The sequence below is a fragment of the Ambystoma mexicanum genome, chromosome 11, assembly GCF_040938575.1.
Source record: "Ambystoma mexicanum isolate Mex_15411 chromosome 11, UKY_AmexF1_1, whole genome shotgun sequence".
NCBI lineage: Eukaryota > Metazoa > Chordata > Amphibia > Caudata > Ambystomatidae > Ambystoma > Ambystoma mexicanum.
Window position 1 is genome coordinate 932,486,476 of NC_090934.1, and position 23,080 is coordinate 932,509,555.

At 44.3% G+C, this 23,080-nt stretch overlaps 1 long non-coding RNA gene across 2 annotated transcripts in view; it reads left to right on the forward strand.

Moving 5' to 3' along the window:
- Positions 1–17,101, forward strand: part of LOC138503938 (uncharacterized) — a 314,690-nt gene extending 297,589 nt beyond the window's left edge. For both annotated transcript variants that reach the window (XR_011279736.1, XR_011279734.1), the window contains one exon: positions 14,153–17,101. This is a non-coding gene — a long non-coding RNA (uncharacterized lncRNA). The remainder of the gene's footprint in view (positions 1–14,152) is intronic.
- Positions 17,102–23,080: the final 5,979 nt, after the last annotated feature.

The window sequence follows — 23,080 nt, forward strand, 5'->3', positions numbered from 1 at the left end:
AGGTTTCTGGATGAAGAGTAAAGTGGAAATTTGTAAGGAAAGAATGGAAGGCTTAGATAATTGGAAGCTGTGTGCATCATGCATAGATACTCAAACTGGGTGTGTTTGTGAACTATTATATAGTGCAGTGCAGGACAGCGTGACACATTCCTTGAAGTCCTCACTTCTCCCCCAGAGGGGGATCTTTCCCATGGGGCCAGGGAGGTGAGGTCACTGCCCGATAGTCCCCCTAGGGGTGGTACTCAGTGGGAGAGGTGAAGACTATAGAGGTAGAACAGAGGATAGCACAGGGGCAACATGCTGGTCTTGAAAGCAAGACCACGCAGAGCAACAGAGATTTGAATTCCGGACATGTGCTTAGGTACCATACTCAGGTATTATGCGTGTTAGAAAAGAACCATTAAATAAACTAAATAAAAACTCGGTATTTTAACTGCTCACCCAACAGCATGGATCGGCCCCAAGCACCCCCACCCTCTCTGTCTCCTCTATCTTCTGCTAGTTACCTCATACCTAGCAGCCTTGTCTATCAGGTAGATGATACTCTGGCCTGGAAGAGTGAGAGAAGAGCTAGTATGGATGACTTTAAAAGTACTGACACAAGGAAGAGCAGGACCACGAAGAGCCCTACGCGGAACCCAAACAAACATGTTAGCCATCTGAGACTCGAGAGTCAATCTACCATAGAAACTGAAGAAGGACTCTCCAAAGGGTCTGTCCTGTCCCAGAGGAGCATCGAGCTAGGGAACGAAGCGCACAGAGAGGGCGCACTGCAGACCCGAATGCCTGGAGTGGGAAGGCCGAGACTGAGAAGGCAGAGAAGAGCCAAGACGTATTCAAAAGCTGGGGAACCCGATGTCCGGTGGCATGAAGGCAGCCATTCGAGTGGTCCAGGTGGGACCCAATGTGCAGGGAGAAACCAGCATGGCAGAGCCACCGAAAGCCGAGATCAGGCCATGAGAGCCTAGGGAAAGCTGGAGAAGCTTACCATTGTTGCCAAGGACCAGAACCCTTGCAAACCAAGTTAGAAGGAACACGCACAGGGCCGGGAAGGCATTGGGAGACCCTAGAAGCTGTGGTTGGGAGGAAGTGCAAAACCATCTTCCTTGTCCCACTTGGACCAAACAGAGAGATCAAATAAGGATATATTGAGAGAGAGAGAACATCCCAGAGAGAGACCCGTAGAGACCCCTGGCAGGATAGTGAACTGGGCCAGATTAAGAGATGCTCTGAACCTAAGAAGGTGGTCTCGGACCCGAATACTGAGAAACTGAGAGAGTTCTATATGCGACATAACACCTGGCAGGATAGTGAATTGGGCTTAAGTAAGAGACATTACAAACCTGAGCAAGGGGTCTGGGATACGAATACTGAGAAGCTGAGAGAGTTGTACATGTGAGATAACGCCTGTCAGGATAGTGAACCAGGCTTAAGTAAGAGAAATTACAAAGCTGAGAAGGGGGTCCACATAACGAGAAGAGAAGGCCAAGTGGTGGGAAAACTATACTTTGGTAAAAGACAGAAGAAGAACAAACGAAGAGAGAAAGATTCTCTAAAAAAAGTCAAGAGAAGATCAGGGGAAGAGAAAGAGATCCCTTGGCACAAGTTACGAGAAGACCAGAGGAAGAAAGATACATCCTTTGGTAGAAATATAGACAATATTGATATTATTGAAAGAGAGCCCAAGAAAGGCTTGGGTGAGAAATTAGATAGATTCCCAATCTTGTTTTTAGATTTATAAGCAAATTGCCTGAGAAGGTCTGGGGAAGAGACCTCCTGCCCATCTGTGTGGAACATTCCAGAAAAGCCTAGTGATGGCCAGGGGAAGAAGGATATTCCCCCATCTTTCGCAAACAGCCTACAAACCATCCCGAAGGAGGGAGCTACCCTGTTGGAGTCAGCTTTTGTTTGAAGTTTAAGGGATGGAAATAGGGTTGGGACATAAGACAGTGAACTATTTGTTTTTGTCAGACATTCTGATGCCATCCTTAGTTTTGTTTGAGGCAAGGAACCCCCTCTTAGTTATAGGGACAGGTAGGGTTCTTCCTTATTTTCAGTTAAATGTTTGTGCCAACAAGCATGAAACCTTTGAGTCCCGCGTCTACATCTGCACCCTTATAAAGGGCATGTGGTATGTGATCACTTTTCTGGCATCCCAGGGTGAGGGAGAATGTGGTGCTCTGGACTTTTTGATACTTTCAGATGGAGAATGATGGTAGGCCCAATCTGGACCAGATGAGGACATTCACAACAGTTATTTTATAAGGGAACACAAGGTAATTAAAGAGCTTTTTGTTTGTTCTGAGAAGGAAAAAGTAGGAGCTGGTTACCAAATAAATTGGGGAAAAGTTGAAAGATCAGCATTACATTGGATGTTAGGGAACACTAACCGATGGTGAGGGGAAAGGATGAAATTGAAGAGCGTTTTGCCCAGATGCGGGAGCCCAGTGCTTGGTGTCGTTATTAGTGAGTACGTCTTATATTTATCACTGTTTCCATGCATGAAGACACAGAAGTTGAATGTGTGATCTGTGTCCATTGTAAGCAGGATCTGAGTAGAACTTTTGTGTCATCAGTGTAGGGGTAGAAAATTGGCCCAATAGAAAAATTAATGGGGTTCAAGAGTGATCCAAGGTATTGAAAAAGTATGGGAAGATCAAATGGCCTTGAGGTACTGCACAACAAATAATAAGGGTTCTTGCTTGGAATAACAAGTGGTGAGAGAGAAAGAGAAAGAGAGAGAGAGTGAGAGAAAGAGAGAGAGAGTCACAGAGAGAGCAAGAGACCAACCCCCACTTCCTGGAGAGTGTAAATCATGGAGCATGGGCCATATGAAGGAAGTAGAGACGAATATTGTGGTCAACAGTGCTAAAAGCAGCTAACCGGTCCAAGAAGAGGAGTACACTGACTCCACCACCATGTGTTAGCATATGTATGCTCTCCACAACTGAACAGATGGCATATTACATACTGTATTGGAGGTGGACTTCAGCCTTGTTGTGATCCAGAAGGTTGGCATCCTCAAAGTATGACTGAGTGGCTGTGTAGCAATGCTTTTAATGGTTTGGACTGGGAAGGGGAGATTGGAGGAATGGAAAGAGCTTTTTCATATTGCGGGGTTGAAGCAATATGTTTTTCTGAAGTAATATGACGTCATCCTCAAAGTATGACTCAGTGGCTGTCTAACAATGCTTTTAATGGTTTGGACTGGGAAGGGGAGATTGGAGAAACAGAAAGAGCTTTTTCATATTGCAGGGTTGATGCAATATTTTTTATGAAATGATGTGACAAGAGCTTGTTTGAATTTAGAAGAATTGAGTAGTGGGCATAGCCCTTTGCAAAGAAAGGATACACTATCTTTGAACATAAACCATGAGCAGGCAGTAGAGTGGAACTGGAACTCAACTTTAGTGATGAAATTAAATGAAAGGAGTTGGGGTGCTTCATGATGTGGAGTGAAGAAGATGTTGGGGTGATTTTTGCCAGAGAAGGACTAGGTGGGACTGTTTAGTCATCAGGCTGATATGGTGAATGAAGCTAAGGCTATCGGGAGGTAGTCGCAGAGAGTTCTGACAGGATATCGAAGAGATCTCACGATGTATTGGTGTTAAAGTGTGCGTTCTTAGCATTGCTGATTTCTCTTATCTATGCTCTCACGTGGGAGAAGTATGTCTGCTTAGAAGAAGGACTCTAGAATGCCACCTGAAGATTCCATGATATAATTGCAGGGGTGAACATTTAGGCAAGACATTTTTAGTGGAAAACTGGATCATTTAGTAGAGGTGACTTTAACCAGAACAATGTGAGGAGACTGTTGATTGCCGGCCGGTAAGAGGCAGGGTTCAGGTCAATGGTTGCAGGTGCTGAAGCCCGTTCATTGTTTTTAATCCCTTTAATGCAGCAACAATCCACCTCAAGTTTCTGTTGACACCTCCTTGTAGTGAACAGATATTAAAGTGGTGATGTGCGTTCCGCTGCACTTCGCTTACTTTGCCAGCTGTCTATATGCAATTGATCAAGTTTCAATATGTATGTTCGTCTTCCTGGTTATGATCGGAGATGTCTACCCATTATGCTGTTGAGTGGATCGATCAACTGTGTTGTTGTTTTTTAATGTGACTTGCACATATAAAGATGTTAGAAGGGTAACATGTCAGACGTCCTCTTAGGAAATGGGATGTGTAAAGTAATACTAAACTAGGTTAGCTCCTCAATTGAAAAATGTTTCATGTCTCATTGATTCAATGGACACGCACTTCCCAAACCATGACCCATAAACTCTCGCTAATAGAAGACTTTTACATAAGGATCTGTAGTGAGGCAAAAGACAACCTTCTGGCCTAAGAGAGAATTAGGAGGCATTGGACTTTGTGGAAACAGTAATAGACACCACTGAAAAAACAGACCATGCCATGGATCCCTTGCTGTCTCACAACATTAAAGCAGCTGGCTAATATTTATTTATTTATTTATTTATTGGTGATTTGTCTGGCATTCCCTGCAATTACTAGGCTGACCTAAATTCAATGCTCACTTATGGACAGACTGCTACATCTCCTACTATTGTAAACATGTAATATTGTCCCAAACCGCATGCAAGGACCCACCCTGCCAGAATACTACTCTATTATACCGCAAAAAAAACTGACAAGTGAAATTCAAAATACTTAAAACAGAGTGTGAGTGAGACTATGGGGGTCATTCCGAGTTAGGTGGTAAGGGTTTACGTAACGATGCTGGTGCCGGTAAACCCTTACCGCCCTATTCCGAGGTCCCTTAGCGAGTCCCAGCAGGAACGGCTGGTCTGACCACCCGTTCTCTGCGGGTTCCCGTTAAGCGACCTTGGAGCTAATAACGGGCCCGCAATTTGCCGGCCCGTTATTAGCGCCTTCCCCATTCCCATTGAGCCCTATGGGGGAATGGGGAATGGTTTACTGAATGGGGACTTAGCGGGTCCTCCAAGGCCGGAATGACCCGTTAACTCCCCATTCCGTCAGATCGGACCCGGGTTTGGAGGCAGCCATGGTGCTAAAAGCACCATGGCTGCCTCCAAACTCAGAATGACCCCCTGTGTCATCCAAACAATCGAGATGTAACACCCTCTAGCAAAAACATCTGAATTGTTTGTAGTATTCAATGCCCTGCTGCTATGACTTTTAAAAAATGTTTATGTTTATGTACTTTTATGGATAATTCGCACTTTGGGCCATAATGCCATAGAGAGCAGCTAATGTACAATAATTACAGTGTGTATATGTAGTTAGAATGCTTACTTTTGTGATGGAGCCAGAATTTGTTGTGGGGTGAGCTTGGTTCCTGTAAAAGAGGGGAGATAAAATATTCTGTATATTGTGCTTATGTTTTTTTATTAAGTTTACTGTAAAGCAACTGTGCTGTATAGTATTAATGCTCACTTCCCACCGCAATTTTATTAGGATATTTTGTATTGGTTTCTTCATGTACATCATAAGAGAAATAAAGAAAAACAAACAGGGTTTAACAGTCAACTTCCCCCCTCCCGCCCTCCCGCCTCCCCTCGCCAGAAGCAGAGTCCAAGTCTCAGGTGTCGTGGGTTACTCAGATTCCCAATAAATCCAATATCCTGATTTTGTGTGGGCACCATTGCATCATGTAGTAACTCTGCAGATAGGTCAGTAGTGACCTCCAATCTTGTTTAATTTTCTCCTGATCGCCCTGAATTCTATATGTTATCCATTGTAATGATACAAAGTTCCAGGCTTTCTGTAGCTGGTCTTGAAGGGTAGGCGTGAGTGTTGTTTCCACCGTTGCGCTATTACCAGCCATGCTGCTATTAATACGATCATGAACAACCGTTTCTGAACACTTTTGTAAGTGTTTTCGTCCCTGGTTCCCATATCCCACACATCCAGATATTGTCGCCCATCAGATCCACAACCTGAAACATCCCCTGCATCTTTGTTTTCACCCCCTTCCAAAATGGATGTAGCATTGGGCATTTCCTCCATATATGTGCCCAGTCCCCCTTTACCTTACAGCCCCTGCAGCATTGATCGGATGCCTGGGGGTATATTTTCATGGATCGTCTCCGGTGTGTAATGATATTGTGAGAGGATTTTAATACACATTTCCCTCACTTGGATGGAATGAGTTAATTTAGGGATAGCTCCCCATAGGTATTCCCATTCTTTCCTTGAGATTGTTTCCCCCAGGGTGTTCACCCATTTCTTCATGCCTTTCCATTGAATCAGTTCTCCCTGGCCATCCAAAAATCTATAAAGATTTGATACTAACCTCTTTGAACCTGAACGGGTTGTTATACATTTTTCAAATGGTGTCAGCTGTGGCAGCCTCTTTCATAGTTGGGGTAGACAACCAGTGCTTCAGTTGATTATATTTGAAATAGTCCTTCCCTGGAAAACCCAGCTCTTGTACACAGGCCTCAAATGTCTGAAGTGTCGGTCCCTGGAATATATCTCCTATCTTTTGACAGCCTCCACCTTCCCATTTTTAGAATGCTCCCTTTTCCATCCCTGGGTGGAAGTTTGGGTTTCCAAACATCAGGTAGAATGCAGATTGTTTTAACGTGAGATTTCCTCGTTCGACTGCTGAGTCCCATATTTCCACCCTTACTCCAATTATCTCACTTATCTTAACATTTGGGTGTCTATTTTGTTTGTTTAGCCACAAAAGCGATTATCAGCTACCTCCCTATCTTGTCGTGCCCAAAATTCACGGAGCCCTACAGCTGACCATTCTCTCATGACCCGTAACTGCGCTGCTTCATAATATCTACGGAAATGTGGGAGGTCTAGACCCCCCCTTATTTTTTGTTGCCCTTAATGTGGGCATCACTACTCTATTTTTTTTTCTTCCATATATACAACGATATTATCCTGTTGAGAGATTTAAAGAACGTCTTTTGGACCATAATAGGCAATGCCTGAATATAGTATAGCAGCCTCGGTAGGACCGTCATTTTTACTCTCCCCCCATGATATTGTAAGGGGATTCCATTTCATAAGATCAAATTTGATTTTTTCTAGCATGTGTCGGTAGTTCGCACCGTATAGTTGTTCTAGTTTCTTAGTTAGGGTTATACCTAAATATGCTATGCCCTTTTCTGTATTCTCCAATTGTGTTTTTTTCCCCAGGTTGTCCATCACTTCGGGGTCTACCGAAAGATTTAACATTTCTGATTACTGTCTGTTTATGTTTAACCCTGATATCACCCCGTCATTTTCAATTTCTGTTATCGAATGTTTGACTTGATGTTATAAAGCATGATAGATCTTGTCAGTTTTAGTAGGAGGCTCGTTAATCTATTAGCTAATATTTTTGTGTATAGTTTTGCTTCCAGGTTTATTCCAGGTTTATTAATGCTATTGGACGATAAGATCCAGGGAGTATCGGATCTTTCCCTTGTTTCTGGAAAACTACTGGCTTAGCCTCATTCATTGAAGGGTTATGGCTCCTTTAGTCCTGAATGTGTTATACAATTTTGTGAGAATGGGTGCCAATACGTCCTGATATTCTTTATAAAAGATCGCTCGGTAACCATCTGGTCCCAGAGCTTTGTTTAGTGACAGGTCTGTGATGATCTTTTCCACCTCTTCTTCCCTTGTTTCCCGTTCTAAAAGTTCCCTTTCTTCCTCCGATCAGCTGTGGCAATGGGAGCTTTGTAAGATATTCCTCTTGTTTGTTTTCTGATGGTTTGTCTGAGTTGTAGAATGTTTGATAGTATTCCCTCAATATTTCACCTATATACTCATTAGCTGTGTTTACCTCCACTTGGTCATTTTGTAGTTTTATGATTGTTTGGGTGCGCTTTTTATCCCTTAGCTGTCTAGCTAGATGCTTTATTGCCTTTCACGTAGTGCCATTGCTTCAGATATACTAGTCCCTTCTTTGCCCGTTTCGTTCTGAGTGCCTCCAGTTGCCCCCGAACATGTCTTAGTACCTTTCTTAATTTGTTATCAGGATTCTTTAATATTTCCCACAGATCTCTCTCAGTTTCCCCTCAAGTTCCTCTTCCCATTGGTTTCTCTGTTTATCCCTTCTTGTTTTGAGTGCTATCATTTGCCCCCTCATCACCGCCTTGAATGTGTCCCAAACAGTTTTTTTGTGGCACTTCCACTGTTTTGTTCTGTCTAAAATATTGCTCAATCTTTTACCTAATGCATTTCACCTGCATTGGGTCTCGGAGGAGCTCTGTGGGGAACTTCCACAGCCCTGTTTTCCTGTTATTCGCCATGATACTCATCCATAGTGGAGCACAGTTTGATAATGATATGTGTCTCAGCTCTATGTCTTTCACTGTCCCCAGTAGCCGTGTGGATGTCCAAATGTAATCTATCCTCGATATGGAGGAATGTACATGTGAGTGATGAGTAAAACCCTGTTCCTGCCCCCTTGTGGTTCCCCACTAGTGTGTCCATCTTCCGCCTTAGTGCCTTAGATGGGGCCTGTGTTCCCTGTATAGTGTTCCCACTTCTATCCTGATTGGGAACCCACGCCATATTGCGGTCCCCGTAAGTATGATACCCCCCTTCGTAAAGCTTTCTAGCTTTGATAGGATCTCTCTCAGAAACCTGTCTTGGTCTATGTTTGGTGCATAGATTGAGGCCAGTGTAAGCATGCTCCCTGCTTAAGTTTTATTCAAGAATAAGTATCTCCCCTCTTTGTCTGCCATTGAGTCATGGACCTGTACCCCCAATCCATCTTGGAATGCAATCAACACCCCGCCCTCTTTTCTCCCTCATTTGCTTGATATATTTGGGTGTACCTCCTGATTCTTAGTTTCCCTTTGTCTTTTTTGCTTATGCGGGTTTCCTGAAGCATAAATATGCCAAACTTTTTCCCACGCAGAAAATGTTCCAACTTTTCTCCACTTGATTGGGGTATTCAGTCCCCTCATATTGAATGTGAGTGCCTTAGGCTACTTAAATGGAATGTCCCCCTTCCTTTCTCCCCCAGCCTGTCTGTTCTCTGTCGTTCCCATTCTCCCTTCTGGCTTCCGCCCTGTTTTTCCCTACCACTTCCCCTTCCCTCTCTCCCCAACTCCCCGTACCAACCCCCAACTTGGTATCCCCCCTCGATCCCCATCTCTTCCCTGAGGATGGCTCAGGTTCTTATGACCGTTCAGGATGATGTGTCTGCCACACCTGGCCCTCAAAACATCCCAGAGAAGTCATTGTGAGGAGTACTAAACCCCACTAAAGAGTAACATTTTCACCCCCCTTACCCTGTTGCGCTGCATGCTTATAAGTACGTGTTAGCATCTTACCCCCTTCCCGGGGTGTTGCTTGTATCTCCCTTCCCCTTTGTCCATGTCCATCCTATAATTATTAGTCTCTGTCGTGGAGTCTCGCTTCTTGTTCATTTCTTGTTTCCACTTTTTCCTTTCTTTACCACTGTTTTCCATTCCCATGGTTTTCTACGCCCTCTGTCTCTTCTTTGTGGTTCCTCAGTGCCCTATTTGCTTTCTTCTTGTAGGTTTAAAATCTGGATTGCTTCTTCACACGTCGTGATTCTATGTTGTAGTCCGTCAAATGTAAAGAGTAGGCCAAACGGAAATGTCCATTTGTATCTGACTTGTTACATCGCTAAAAATGTCACCACTGGTCCCATTCTCCTCCTCTGACTCTGTAGTCTACTGTTTCTGCAAGATTTTTAATCCTTATGTTGGATCTCCGTGAGCGATTTTCTAAGTCTTCTCACTGGATCTCTAAATTGTGTGTTAAGTGCGATAAGTGTTCCAGGGCTTCCTCATTTTTTTGCTCATCTTCCCCCATGTTTTGAACCGATTTTCTAGTGTGCCCATCCTTTCTTCCAATTTGGCTACATCGATTCTTAATTCCTATACCAACTGTTTCATTTCTTCTTTATAGGTCTCGAATTGTGTTTGAAGGAGGCCATGAACTGGTCTTGGAACTCTTTAAACCAGTTTTGTATGTCTTCTTTGCATAAGGCCATTGCTCCTTCTGATCTTGTTGCTGGCGTTTGCACGTTGTGGGTGGTTCCTCTGGTCTTCGGATGTGTTGTGCTCTCTGAGTTTCACAATTGTTTCATGCTTGTTTTTGTCTTGTTTGGGGAGTTTGTGGGATCGCCGATGACACCGTCCCCCTTGTCCTGGACATGTGGGCACTGTTATAAATTCCCCAGCTGGCCCCTGTTGTTATGTTGTGTGATCATTCTCACATTTGGGATGGGGTTTTTACTTTGGGTTACCCCCAGCTACTGATGGGGGGTGCTTACTTCTTTGGGGTATTGCCAACCTTCTGGGTTTTTATTCCCTTGTAAATCGCTTCTCCTCAGGGGCCCTGCTATTGTGTCGGTGTCTCCTATGTTTCACTGGGCTTCGTCTCTTGTAGCCTCGTTCCTTGCTTTGGGCCCTTGCTCTCTTTGACTATTCCTCCGGTTGGTGGGCCTTTTCTTGCCTGCAGGGCCTCCTGTTTTATAAAGCGAGGATCCCCCCCTTATCTGCTGGATCCCCTCCTTATCTGCTGCTCCCCCTGTCTTTTAGTCCTCCAGGCCTGTTCTCGTTGTGTTGCACCCTCTTGGGCCGCCTTTTTGCGTTCTTTTTCTCCCTCTCCTTTGGGTGCTTGCGCTTAACGTGGGCCTGTGTGCCATACCCCTTGTTATCAGTCCACCGCCTGCACATAACTCTCCCCTGCACCTTTTATGTTATTGAGGGCTCCCTCACCTTGTTTTCTGGGGGTAGGGGTGATCTTCTGTGCTCTCTGGGATCGGGGTGCTTTCTCTGTGTTTCTGCTCGGCTCCAGCATTTTTTTACTACGGGGATGTTCTGCTCCGCTCTTCGGTGGTGGCCATGATAATCTTCCTCTGCAGCACTGATATACGCTGAGTTCCCGGTTTTGCTCCTGTCCACTTCTACGTTTCGGTGCCTCGGGGGAATTGCTTGCCATTAGCAGCACACATTGCTTTATTGTTTGCTAATTGAATGCGGCCCAGTGGGGAGAGATGCTCACGCACGTCTTCCTCTGCCGGCCGCCATCTTGAAATCCTCTACTGCAATTTTAAGGCATAGTGCAATGTATACACTCTTTACCTCTGCACCCATTCCAGAAGGACAACTAATGTAGAACACATGTGCCAGTGTAATGTGATGTTTGCAAAACCGTCCCACTGTATTGGCAATGTGTCTAAGCCAGCACCCCCGAACCCCACGTGAATTCCATTTGACCTCCTCTGAAATTTAGCCAGCCTGCCAATGCACGACCCCCATCTTTTTGAGTTCACCCCTCATTCAGTGTTGCCAAGGTCACCCAAGCTAAAACTTGACAAGGTATCGTTTTATTTCTTTATTTTATTACAAATACTCCTACAAATATTAGCCCATCAAAACTGTCAAAATAACTGTCCGAATATCAAGACTGATGTTGCAGAGTAGGTGATCATGCCTAGAGTGGTCCAACAGCAACATTGGTTATTACAACAATAACAGCTTCTAAACTGGGTGGTTCCCACCATTAGCTGAAATAATTATCGCAGTGGCTTCTATTGGTTGCTGAAATATTGCCACATGTGGAAAAATCACCCGGTCAGAAATTGGATCCCAAAAATCCACACATGGGCACCAAATACTTAAAGAATAATAGCGAGAAATCATGTGACAGTATTAGGCTTCTATGACTACTTGATGGGGGTTTCAATTGCATTCAACATCCCTACAGTAATCCCCATACCCTCTCACTGACACTTACCTTCCTTAGATAACACAGGGGGCATGCCAGCACCGCCACATACCAGGGTCTCTGGCAGCCATATGGTGCTACTGTAGGCTCATTCAATGCAACGCAATGAGTTAATCAGTACTGTAGAGGCCATCAACCCACCTATCTGTCATAACAGAGACACCTCCCCTTCCCTCCGACCATAACAATAACCGGTCAGTGAGAGCTCAGGCAACTGGACGCCAAGTCCCATCACTGTGTGTTGTGCACTTACATGACGCAGACACCTCTGTCTAAGCCTTGTGTTGATGCAAGTTATCAATTTTAGTGGCTAGGCTCCGCAGCAGTGCAAATACACAGTTAATTCTTGCCGTCTCGTCTGGTCCAGTAAAGAGTTACATACAGCACAGTAGACACAGCCCATCAGCGTCTGAAGTTTATTAAAAAAGTGAGATGTGAACACTAAAAGCGCTTCTGCCTAGCGAAGGTCACAGAGCAGAGCGCCCCAGGTGTGAGCCATGTACAATATTTGGACAGTGGGAGAATCGTGTTGCTTGGCGCTACAAGGCCAGGCACAACTCCCCTCGCTACTGATTAAAGTATATGCTGCTTGGGGACAATGAAGTTCTTTGTTTTCCACTGTATCATCATAAACGCATCCTCCCGGCATGAGTGAAATACTATCATTTGGGCCTGGATCCTTATTGGCGGCGCCCAAATCAAAGAGGTTACTTTCACAAATAACACTAAAACAGGAGCCTGAAGAGGAGAGGGCAAGCAATTGATGGCAATGTGATCAATTGTAAGAATAGGCAATGCAGCTTTCTACTGTATATGCTGGACACTAATTAATCATATCTTTAATAGGGCAAGTAATAGCACTCAAACAAAACACAAAAGCTCAGAATTAATGTTTGCCCAAGATGACATGTTTGTTACTGCTCTGAAATCCTTTCACGGACCCTTTGATACTGTAACTCCTTTCCTACATATACTTTATGAAAATACTGGCACTGCTGTACTTACCCCATGGATGTGATGCTTGCAAAAGTGTCTCACTGTATTTTGTACTTTTGGTTGCACCTTTGCTCCAAATGAGAGAAAGTTTACTTCGCCCACCTGCGTGTAATAATTAGCATGTGAACGGCGCATGCGGGTCTGTTTCAACTTTAAAAAAGCTATTCTGCATTACCTTGCTACCCGTTGCTGGAACTTCTCTCCTTCCTCAGTTTCGACTCCAGAGAGTCTCTTAAGATGAACATTTGCAGCTTTTACAGCAGGCACACTCATAAAAGGAAATTGGGGTTCGACAACTCATTTGCCCCATCCCCACGAAACACTCACGATCTACAGCTCCATTTCCATTACCTGTGTTTTGTGCAGTAAAAAATTGACACTGAGTTCTTTGTATCAGGCTGATATGTTGCTCTCCACTAAGTGGGGGTTCAGGGCACGTTTTCCTTTAGGCCTCCCATAAAATGTCTCTGGAATCGATGGTTGCACAAGTTACTGTACTTTGCTGTAGAATGTGTCTCACTGTATTTTATCTTCTAGAATCCCTCAAGATCTCCCCAGACGGCACCATGCAGTGGGAGGGCACCCAGATGTTGAATGAAGGAGGGCACACTCTGGAGCATGGTGTGTCAGATGACCACTGGTTCCATGTAATAATGTCCCCTAAAAAATAACGGCATGCAAAAAAATCGCTGAAAAATTGCAGTTTTTGGCGCGGACAGTATTAAATGGATGAACCCCTGTTCCTAGATATATGGTCACCTATATAATGTTGCCACAACCTTTACCCGGCAGCATTATATATGGCGGATATATGTATAGGGATATTATTACCTGATACCTGACCACCTTGGGGATTCTGCTAACGATAGTCTACGGGGATGTTGTGCACTTCAAACCCGTTTATCTGAGGCCAAAAACGACTGGTGGAAGTGCGTAACTGATACTGCATGTGATGTTGGAGGATGGTAAAAGGTGAAGTAAAGAGGGAATTGTGAGAATTGGTAGTGGTGACAAGAGTGTTCGACAGAAGAGGAAAACATACTGAATACTGAGGGTTTAGTGACATTGGCACATTTGGTAATGGCTGAAGTGTTAGCTGTTTTGTGAATAGAGGATTTAGTTATAACTGGATGAACGTTAACTTAACACTGGCAGTAACATCTACAGTATAGCTACTTGGTTCTGGGACAAGATGCAAGTTTTCTTCAAGCAGGAATTAAAACGTGCTACGTCCTGAAAAAAAGAATGATGATTTGTAAACTTTTTTTTTACTAATATGATTGTATAAATACTAGTGTTATATTGGATTTAGTAATCTTCTGAATACTTTTTGTATAAAAGGTTTGAATAACTATTATAGACTAATAAAATAAGTATGGCTACTGTATTGACAGTGTGCAGTTTCTCTGAAATGTACTGTTCAATAGGTTTACATTCTCCTTTTCTTTGATTTATTTCAGAACATGGGAATGGTCCGAAGCACATCCTTTGTCACCATGGCTGGCTACGTGCCCAGCCCTGTCACATGCAGTGGCTAGCTTGAGAGTTGGAGGAGTTCAGGAGAATGTTCAGAACTCTGAGTAGTAAAGTGCACACAGTAATGGACTGTCTTGATATGATGGTGGAGAGCCCTGGGGGCCTGTAACCACCCACAGTTGTATGTAGTCAAGGAGCATCACGTAGGGGATTTGCACTGTAACTGACCCCACCTTTGAGTCCCACACCTTTCCCCTTTTTCAACAGATGACAGCTCACCCTTTTCCATCATGCCCCCCAATTGTGCCACAGTAATCCCCACATTGAGGTTTCCCACTGCCATGGATCCTTTGGGACCCTGATGCATGACTCAACAGAAGAATAGTGTTGGTCCCACATTGCCAGATTTCCAACTGAAAACCATTTCAGCTCCGGATGAGCAAGAATTTATTGATAAGCGCAACTACTGCCCAGGCGATGCAGCGTGAATACTGTACAAACATTTGGTGACCTTTGAGCAATATCAACAGTAGTACAAGTAGGTAATTTTGATAACACTGATAACGAAATTGGGCATAAATATTTGTTGCTCTGCCTTACCACAGCCTTATTCTACATATTGGCTGCATTCTTTTTGAAGAACCTAAAAGGACAGCTTTGCACATTGTGGGATCCCTCATCCCCTTACAAGTTGGCCGTCTGCAAATGATCCTGCCAACACTGCCTTGCATTGTCCATCTACCATTGGCTACCATTTACTCATCAGCCTATTGGCAGGACCGGGAGGCGGGAGCCAGCCCACTGGACTAAGGCCCACTTCTAAGGCCCCTGTCAGCTTCCCTGTCCGCTTACCGGCATGCTACATGACGCAACTACCACATCCTGTCCCTCCCTGGGGCTGACATCTCACTCAGCTAAGAATCTGGACTAGCAGGACTCTCTTACTTCACTTTCTATTGGTTAGTTCTCTCCCTCTGCCTACCCTCTCAATTTCACTTCATGGCCCCTCACTCTACCTTCTTCCTGTTCCAACTGCTCTTCCCTCTATGCTCTCGTCTCAGCACTCACCTATAATGCTGCCTTATTTCTTTCACCTTTTGGTGCCTTAGCTATTGCCTTTGGAAGTCAAATTTGGGTGAGTTTGGGAAAGTTAAATGTGCGTGTGTTTGGAAAAGTTAAACTTGGGTGTGTTTGGGAAAGCCAAATTTGGGTGTGCTTGGGAAAGTCAAATTTGGTTGTGTTTGGGAAAGTCAAATTTGGGTGTGGTTGGGAAAGCCAAGTTTGGGTGTGTTTTGCCCCCTTACCCCCCCATGAGTGTGCTTGTGTCCCCAACCCATCCCCCTCCCCCGCGATTGTCTTGGCTGTTCCCTACTTCCTCTGACCTTTTCCTCCTTCCTGTTAATTTCAGGCACTACCCCAACTGCCGTCAGGCATAGTAATCATAGCCGCCAGTCTTTCTCACCCACCTGCCCTCCCCGCCTCCTTTGTCTCCCCCTGTCCTGTTAAAGCCTGGCACCACCTCCATTGCTCTCAGGCATAGTAATTGTAGCCACCTGTCTTTTGCAGCCACCTTCCCCTCTGCTCCCACCCTCCCCTCTCCGCCTGTCTTGCAGCCACATTCCCCTGCCTTCCTCCACCCCCCCTTTTTATGTCCATTAGCACTTACTCCTATCTTTTGTCCCATGACCTCTGGTAGAAGCTTGTCTGTCCCCCCTTTTCCTCCTTGTGTTCTCCTCCCTCTCCCCCCAGCACTATTCTGAATCGTTTTCTGACTTTTTTGATAGTCGCTTGTTTTGTTCCTCTCCTACTCCCTCTCTCCACACTCCCCCTCCTCTTGTTATTCATGCACTACATCAATTGTCGTCAGGCATAGTAATGTTACTGCTAGTTGTGTCTCATTCCTTCCTCCCCCTTTTCTCCTTAATTGTTTTCTTGCACTTGCACTATCTGAAATGTCACCAGGCTAATTATGATAGTTATTTTTCACATTCTACATTGTTTCAAGGACTTGTAAGAATGTCATTGTATTCTCCCATGTTACCTCCCTCCTTGAAGTGCTTTGAAACACATTGTGTATAGGCGCTATACAATTAATCAATTCAATTCAACAAGTGTGGGCTGCCTCTTCTCCTGAGGTACGACTATCCTCACCTTTGTACATGCAAGATTTGAAGGTGATCATTCACACCTGTGTAAGAATAAAATCAACAAATGTTTGCGTATTGAAAAACAATTTCCCGAGCCCCCACTGTGCCCAAAGACCCAGCTCTACCCCTTGATACTCCATAGATACCAACTCCAGAGCACCCACGGCATGTTCCACTTTAGCCCGAAAAATGTTATTTAACGCCTTTCTAGTCCCTTCCTTGTAAACTAGCCCCCCAGCCACTTCTGGCCCTCCATTATTAGCTCCTTCACCCATTACATCAGCCTATCACCTCCCCCACCAGCACACCACACACATCTCACCCCCAGTCGCACCTCTGTCGCTGACCAAATGAGCAGCACCTCTCACAAGACATGGCCCTCTCCCTGTTAAACTGGCCTGCCTGGTAGTCTTTAGGTTGCACCCCAAATAATTCATTTTTGTATAACTCATCAAGGCCCACTTTAATGTGTGATCCAACTTAAAGCCCTGGATATAATGAGAATTACTGATCTACAGTACCTTTAGTGTTGTACATTTGCTGATGCAACAAAATGTGTAACATTGTCAAATAAATACTAGTTGCAATTTATTCATTATATGACACTATTTAATGAGGCAACAGTATGGGTTTTTATTTTTTTAATTTTTTTATTTTTAATTTAAAATGCATATGGTTTATATCTTAAAACTTTACATTTATGGCATTCTTGATTCATATATGTACAATAGAATAAAAGCAAATGTTATCCTTTCATTAATAAAGGCTGAATTGCAAACCAAAAACGAATAACTGCAATAGCCATTGATCTATTGTTGCCAGATAGTAATAGCGACCATCGTTCTCCTGGGTCCAATGTATTGCGATCTTTCAAATACAATCAGGCGATACTGGTGCGTTTTTCTGATTGCACTGAACATTGCATCAAAATATGATGGAGGCTCTCGACAAATGCAGGAATTCTCCAAAATCTGCAAGTTTGTTCAGGATCATTCTGACTATTTCTTATCCCTGTAATTTCTTGCGTCGGGAGAATGTTGAACCTAAGTCGCATAAAGGTATCACATATCTCCCTATCTCGGAAAGGTTTGAGGTAAAGTGGGAGTTCATTCAAAGCTCGGCACTCGCCGTTGAAATTGAGCGTTAGTTTGTAATTATTTTTGACTTTCTGTGTCTGGAGCCAATCTCGTCTTGCCAAGAACAATTTTGCCTTTTGTGGTCTGTTGATCAAAGTGTCCATGGATAAATCATTTTCCATTTGTTGGAAATTGACAAAGATTTCCATTTATTCAGGGCTGTTGTCTTAATGTTTTCTTGATTCAAGCGGAGGATATTCATGGCCGTGATCTTGTCATTATTCATCAGTTTTCTTTAGAGGTCGAATTGTTTCCATCTCACTATCGAAAGTAGGGATTGGAGGCCATGTTCAAATCTGATACGAGAAATTGGGAAGGATAACGGGAGAGCAAGGACTTTTTTTCTCTCCAGAAAATGCTTTCTAGTTTATCCCAGATGGTTGGAGTGAGGTTTATCATAGACTCTGCGGAATATGTCAATTTAGGTGTCACCCTTTGTTTATAAAGCAGTAAGACAGGGTTCAGGGACATTTTCTCGAATTTTTTTGTGAAGAATCAGACCCTGTCTCGCCAGCATAAGGGCCTTTGCTTTTAGGTGATCAGTCCAGGGTTGTTCAGTTTCGGAGTTATTGATCCAAACTCCTAAGTATTAATGGTCGATACTTGTTCTATTTTTCCTTTTTGTAGAAATAAGGCAGGTATTATTTTCTGAGCACCCAACTATCGAGTCAAAAGCATGATTTTTGTCTTATTTACGTTGATTTCGAGTTCGTTTAGCTCCATGTAGGCTTGCACTTTGTTAAGCACTAATGATATGATATGATATGATATGGCATTTGTAACGCGCCTATACACAAGTGTTTCAAGGCGCGACGAGGCAGGGAGGGGGAACAAGGGGAAGACAGACAACGATCCTACTAGGCCAGGCGTCATTTAGATCGTGCAAGTGCAGGTGTAGGGGGGTGGGAAAAGTGCAAGGGGAAGGGGGAGAGGGGGAAGTGCAGGGTAAGTAGAATAAAAAATAAATAATAGGGCCAGCTGGTGGCAAGTGCAAGGTAAGTGCAGACAAGTGCTGGGAAGGGGGGCTTTAGGGATACAGAGACAGTCCCGCAGTGCAGGGGTTGCCAGGGAGGCAGTGCAAGTGGAGAGTGGCTGGGCCAATGACCGAGGTCGGTGAGAGTGGCCCAGTTGCAGATTCAGTGCAGTTTCAGTGAAGAGTTTAGCAGGGGAGAGGGAGAGAGAAAGCAGAAGCAAAGAGGAAGGTTTTGAGGTGCTTCCGGAACCGGAGATGGTTCTCCTCAAGTTTCAGGGAGGCAGGAAGGCTGTTCCAGAGGGAGGCCCCTGCCACGGAGAGAGATCTACCCCCAGCTCGTTGCTTCGAGAAGCGGCTGACCCTGAGGGAGTTGGAGACGGATGAGCGAAGGGCTCGGGAAGGAAGATATTTAGGAAGAGAGAGTTGAAGGTATTTAGGTCCCAGGCCCCAGAAGGCCTTGTGGACAATGCAGAGGGTTTTGAACTTAATCCTCGCAGCCACAGGGAGCCAGTGTAGAGATTTCAGTCCTGGAGAGATACAGTCCCTGGGCTTGAGGCCAAGGACAAGTCTCGCAGTCCTGTTCTGGATGAGTTGCAGAGGGCGGAGAGTGGAGGCAGGCAGATTAAGATAGAGGCTGTTACAGTAGTCCAGCTTCGAGAGAACCAGGGCTCGGGAGACAGTGAGCTTCTGGGGGTAGGAGAGGAAGGGAAGAATACCTCTGAGGAGGTGCAGCTGGTAGTGTGACTTCTTAGAGACGTCAGATATATGAGGAGAGAAGGAGAGTGTGGAGTCGAAGATGACCCCGAGGTTTTTTGCCTTGCAGGTAGGAGCAGGAAAAGGGCCAAGAGAGGCTGGCCAGAGAGCTGCAGGGAAGGAGGGAGTGGGTGTGCCGATGAGTAGAATCTCAGTCTTACTGGCATTAAGGCAGAGGTCATTGGCGGCACACCAATTGTAGGCCTCTTGATGTATGTGCAAAGAGAACAATATCATCAGCGTAAAGGATGCAGGGAACAGACGTTGAGTTCAATTTCGGGGGATTCGCTAAAGAAGTGGCTACCATCGCTTCAAACTCTTATGTAAATAGATTAAAGAGGACGGCCGCTAGGGGACAGCCTTGTTTCAGTCCATGCCATGTTTCTATTGGCTGGGTTACCATGCCATTTGTACTCATGCGTTTCTGGACTGTTGTGTTTGAGTAGAGGAGTTTAATTGGTTAAAGGATGGTTTTTGGACAGCCCCAGTTGGTCAGCTTATCCCATAGCAGTTTTCTATTTATGTTATTGAATGCAAGATGTAGATCTATAAATGCTGCATATGTTTGGGTTCCTGCTATAACTGTTTCATGCTTGAGAAGATTTAAAATAAACAGGTTGATATTGGTCCCAACCTGCTTAACGAATCCAGTTTGTCGGGGTGCTTGTCGATTTGCTGCTACCGCCCAGGCAGTCAATTTTGATAATAGAATTTTGGCAAATATTTTCCCCAGAGGATTGAGAAGGGCAATTGGACGATTATTACCAGGGTTTTCTGTCGGTCCTTTCTTATAAATGGTGATTAAAATAGCTTTCTTCCAGGAGGAAGGAATTTGATTAGTTCGATTGATTAGGTCAAAAAGTTGCATAAAGAAGTTTGCCCAAATTTCAGGATTTTTCTTTATGATGGAGTTTGATAAGCGGTCCGGGACGGGTGCGCGTGATACATTTAAGTTGTCAATGGCAATGTTTATATCTTCAAGGTCCCAGTTAAGTGTCCATTTCTCTCGTAAGGGTAGGAGGTTGTTTGTGGGGGAGTGTGGTCAGTGTTGATACAAATGTTTGAAATAAACTGTCCAACTGGTCTCTGGGACTTCAGAGGTCATGATGTTAGTTGGTCGAGGGTCGTGGTTGAGCAATTTCCAAAGATTTCTAGTATTTCTGGACTTCATAACTCGCATCATTGTCTCAGCATTGTTTTGCTCGAGTGTCATTTTAGCAGACTTGAGCCTGTTCTTACATTGTTGTTTGGCTTTTTTGATCTTCAAAGGCCTTCCAGTCGCAGGTTCTTTTTTCAGACCCTCCAGCATATAGCGATTTTGCGATCCTGCAAAATGCCGCGAAAACGGCCGTTTTGCGCAAAATGCTGCAAAAACGGCCGTTTTGTGCAAAAACAGCATCTTTAAAAAAAAAATCTTTTTTTTACACTTTTTTTTAAAGTAATCTGCAAAAATAAATGTTTTTAAAAAAAATAATCCTCAGGGTGCCAGGTTCTCAACTTTTTTTTACACAAGAAATGAAATCACTTGCGCCCCAAAAAAGTGCAGCCCAATCCACAAGGGAAACATGAATGGGCACATTTTATATGTGCGCCCATTCAGATGGCCTTTTTCACCTCCTTGATCAAATAAAGTGGCATTTATGTCAATTTAAAAGCGCATCCCTCATTTCCAAGCAAGATGCACTTTTAAATGTGCAGAAATTGTAGGCAACCATACCCGCAGACGATATGGGGCTGCCACTGCATGAAAGGGTCTTTCCTGACCCTGTCATGCATCTCTTTTACGGTATGAACCGCTGCTGAGTCGCTTGCATTTATGTTCCTCAAACAGGATAAAAATGCATTTTTTGGGTCGCATTTTACAGCACCAGGCACTTGCAGTGCCTGTCCCTGTGAAAGGCGCTGGGAGCTTGCAGAACACTGTCGGGAGAGCGATTCTATTCAAAGTACTGCCCATTTTGATGACAAAAATCTATCGAATGTTACAATTTGACCAATTTCGTTGAGTACTATTCGATCGATTTTTATAAATACTGAACATGTGTTGCGGAGGTGTCACCCGCTCCCCGTGTTCAGTATTTCTGGTCTAGAGTGGTTGCAGAAGTGTTTTCCCCTTTTTCCTGAAAATTGGAGGCGGGGACAGAAAAAAAAGGAAATAACGAAAAAGGGACCCTGCGGAGTCAGATCCGACCCGCTTTAGAGGGACGGATCTGGCACCGCAGGCTTGCAGGGGAAGCGGCAGCGTCCAAGTAGTTAAGTAGGGGAGGGGGTGGGGCGGTGGTGAAAGGTACATTTTGGTTTTTTTGGCTGAAGTGCAAATCAATTTGCAGCAGAATTTATTACGGTCAATTCCGCCGCAAATAATTACACTTCGGTCAAACAACCCAGAACACCATTCAAGACAGCTTGCCAGCGCACAATTTGCGCTACAGCTCAAGCCTGTGGAAATGCGCCGGTCACCTTTGAGAATAAGGTGAGCTGCTCATTTCCAAAAATGGGTTGTCTAAAAATAGCATATCCCCCGTTCTTTTTTAAATGCCCCATTATTTGAGGAACTGGGTCAAAATCTACATTTAAAAAAAAGAAAATGGTTACACTATGAGAGAGAGGGAGAGTGATGAGTGGGATGTGAAGTGATAGGCAAGAAAGCAGAGGGGGAGCAGTGGGTCAGAGAAGGAAGCGCTGCACAAGAGAGCAGAGGAAGCAGTGATGCAGTGGGCCAGAAATCTGAGAGCGAGCAGAGGTACAGAAAGTAGAGGGAGCGTGTGGTCAGGGAGCCAGAAAGCAGAGAGGAAGCGGTTGGCCAGAAAGAGGCAGTGAGCTGCAGATTGGGAAAAAGGATGAGGGAAGAGTGCGATAGAATGGGAGAAAAGATGCAAGATGCAGAAGCAGCACAAAAGAATGAAGGATTGTATATTGCGGGAGGAATTGTAGAGTGTAAGGTGTGAGTTGGGAGTATGATTTGGAGTGTGGCAGGGGCTGGGCAGTGCAAATTGTGACTTGACAGTGTGACATAGCACGTGAGTATTTGTATGACAAAGTGAGAGGCTAAGGAATTAAGTTGTGATGGAGAGTTGGTGAGATGTGTGTTGGTGAGAGAGGTGTGTGGGTGTTTGGGGGATTGGAGAACATAGAAGGGGAATATTTTCAGCATTACAATTGATAATGATCAATTTAGTTAATACTATTAAATAGGCATGAACATTAAACCAGAAATGTAGCCAAATCAAACACTGTTCTGCCAAGCCAGAGACATCTGGGACTCTTCCTATTAAATTAATACAAAGGATACACAATAATGATACCCTGGCTCTCTTACAGCCTTGCACTCTGCCTATTTCCTGCAATGTGGCAATCTTACACTCTCCAGTTAATACAAAATGTCCCGCAAAAATGCCGCAATAAATAAAAATTTCATGCCGCAAAATTTGCCATTTCATGCCGCTAAATCCTGGAAGGTCTGTTTTTTGAGTTTTTCAAATACATTCTTAGAGCTTTTTTTTTTTTGGAAGCGATCGTTTGACTATATGCCTGTCTGTGTGGATGCTGCAGAGGGTATTTGGATGATGGCAGATGATGCGATTGGAGCAAGATCCAATCATAATTTAATTTGTCTTCGTCTGGCATCTTTGTTGTCTTAAAAAGGTCAGAGAGTTGGCTTAAATGTTGTTGTGTCAATTTCAGCCGAGTTGCAGATGAATTTGTTTGTAGCTCAGGCAGTGTGATACGGGATGTGGATGATCTCACTGCGGACCATGTGCAAATCATGATGAAGTGGTCGCTGTCATTCATATAGATATTTTCATTCCGCAGGAGTGGTAGATTAATGTGGTCAGAGCAATAGATGTAATATATGATCCCTGTGGTAATTCCACAGGACCAGGGCACCACTATCAGTTCTGA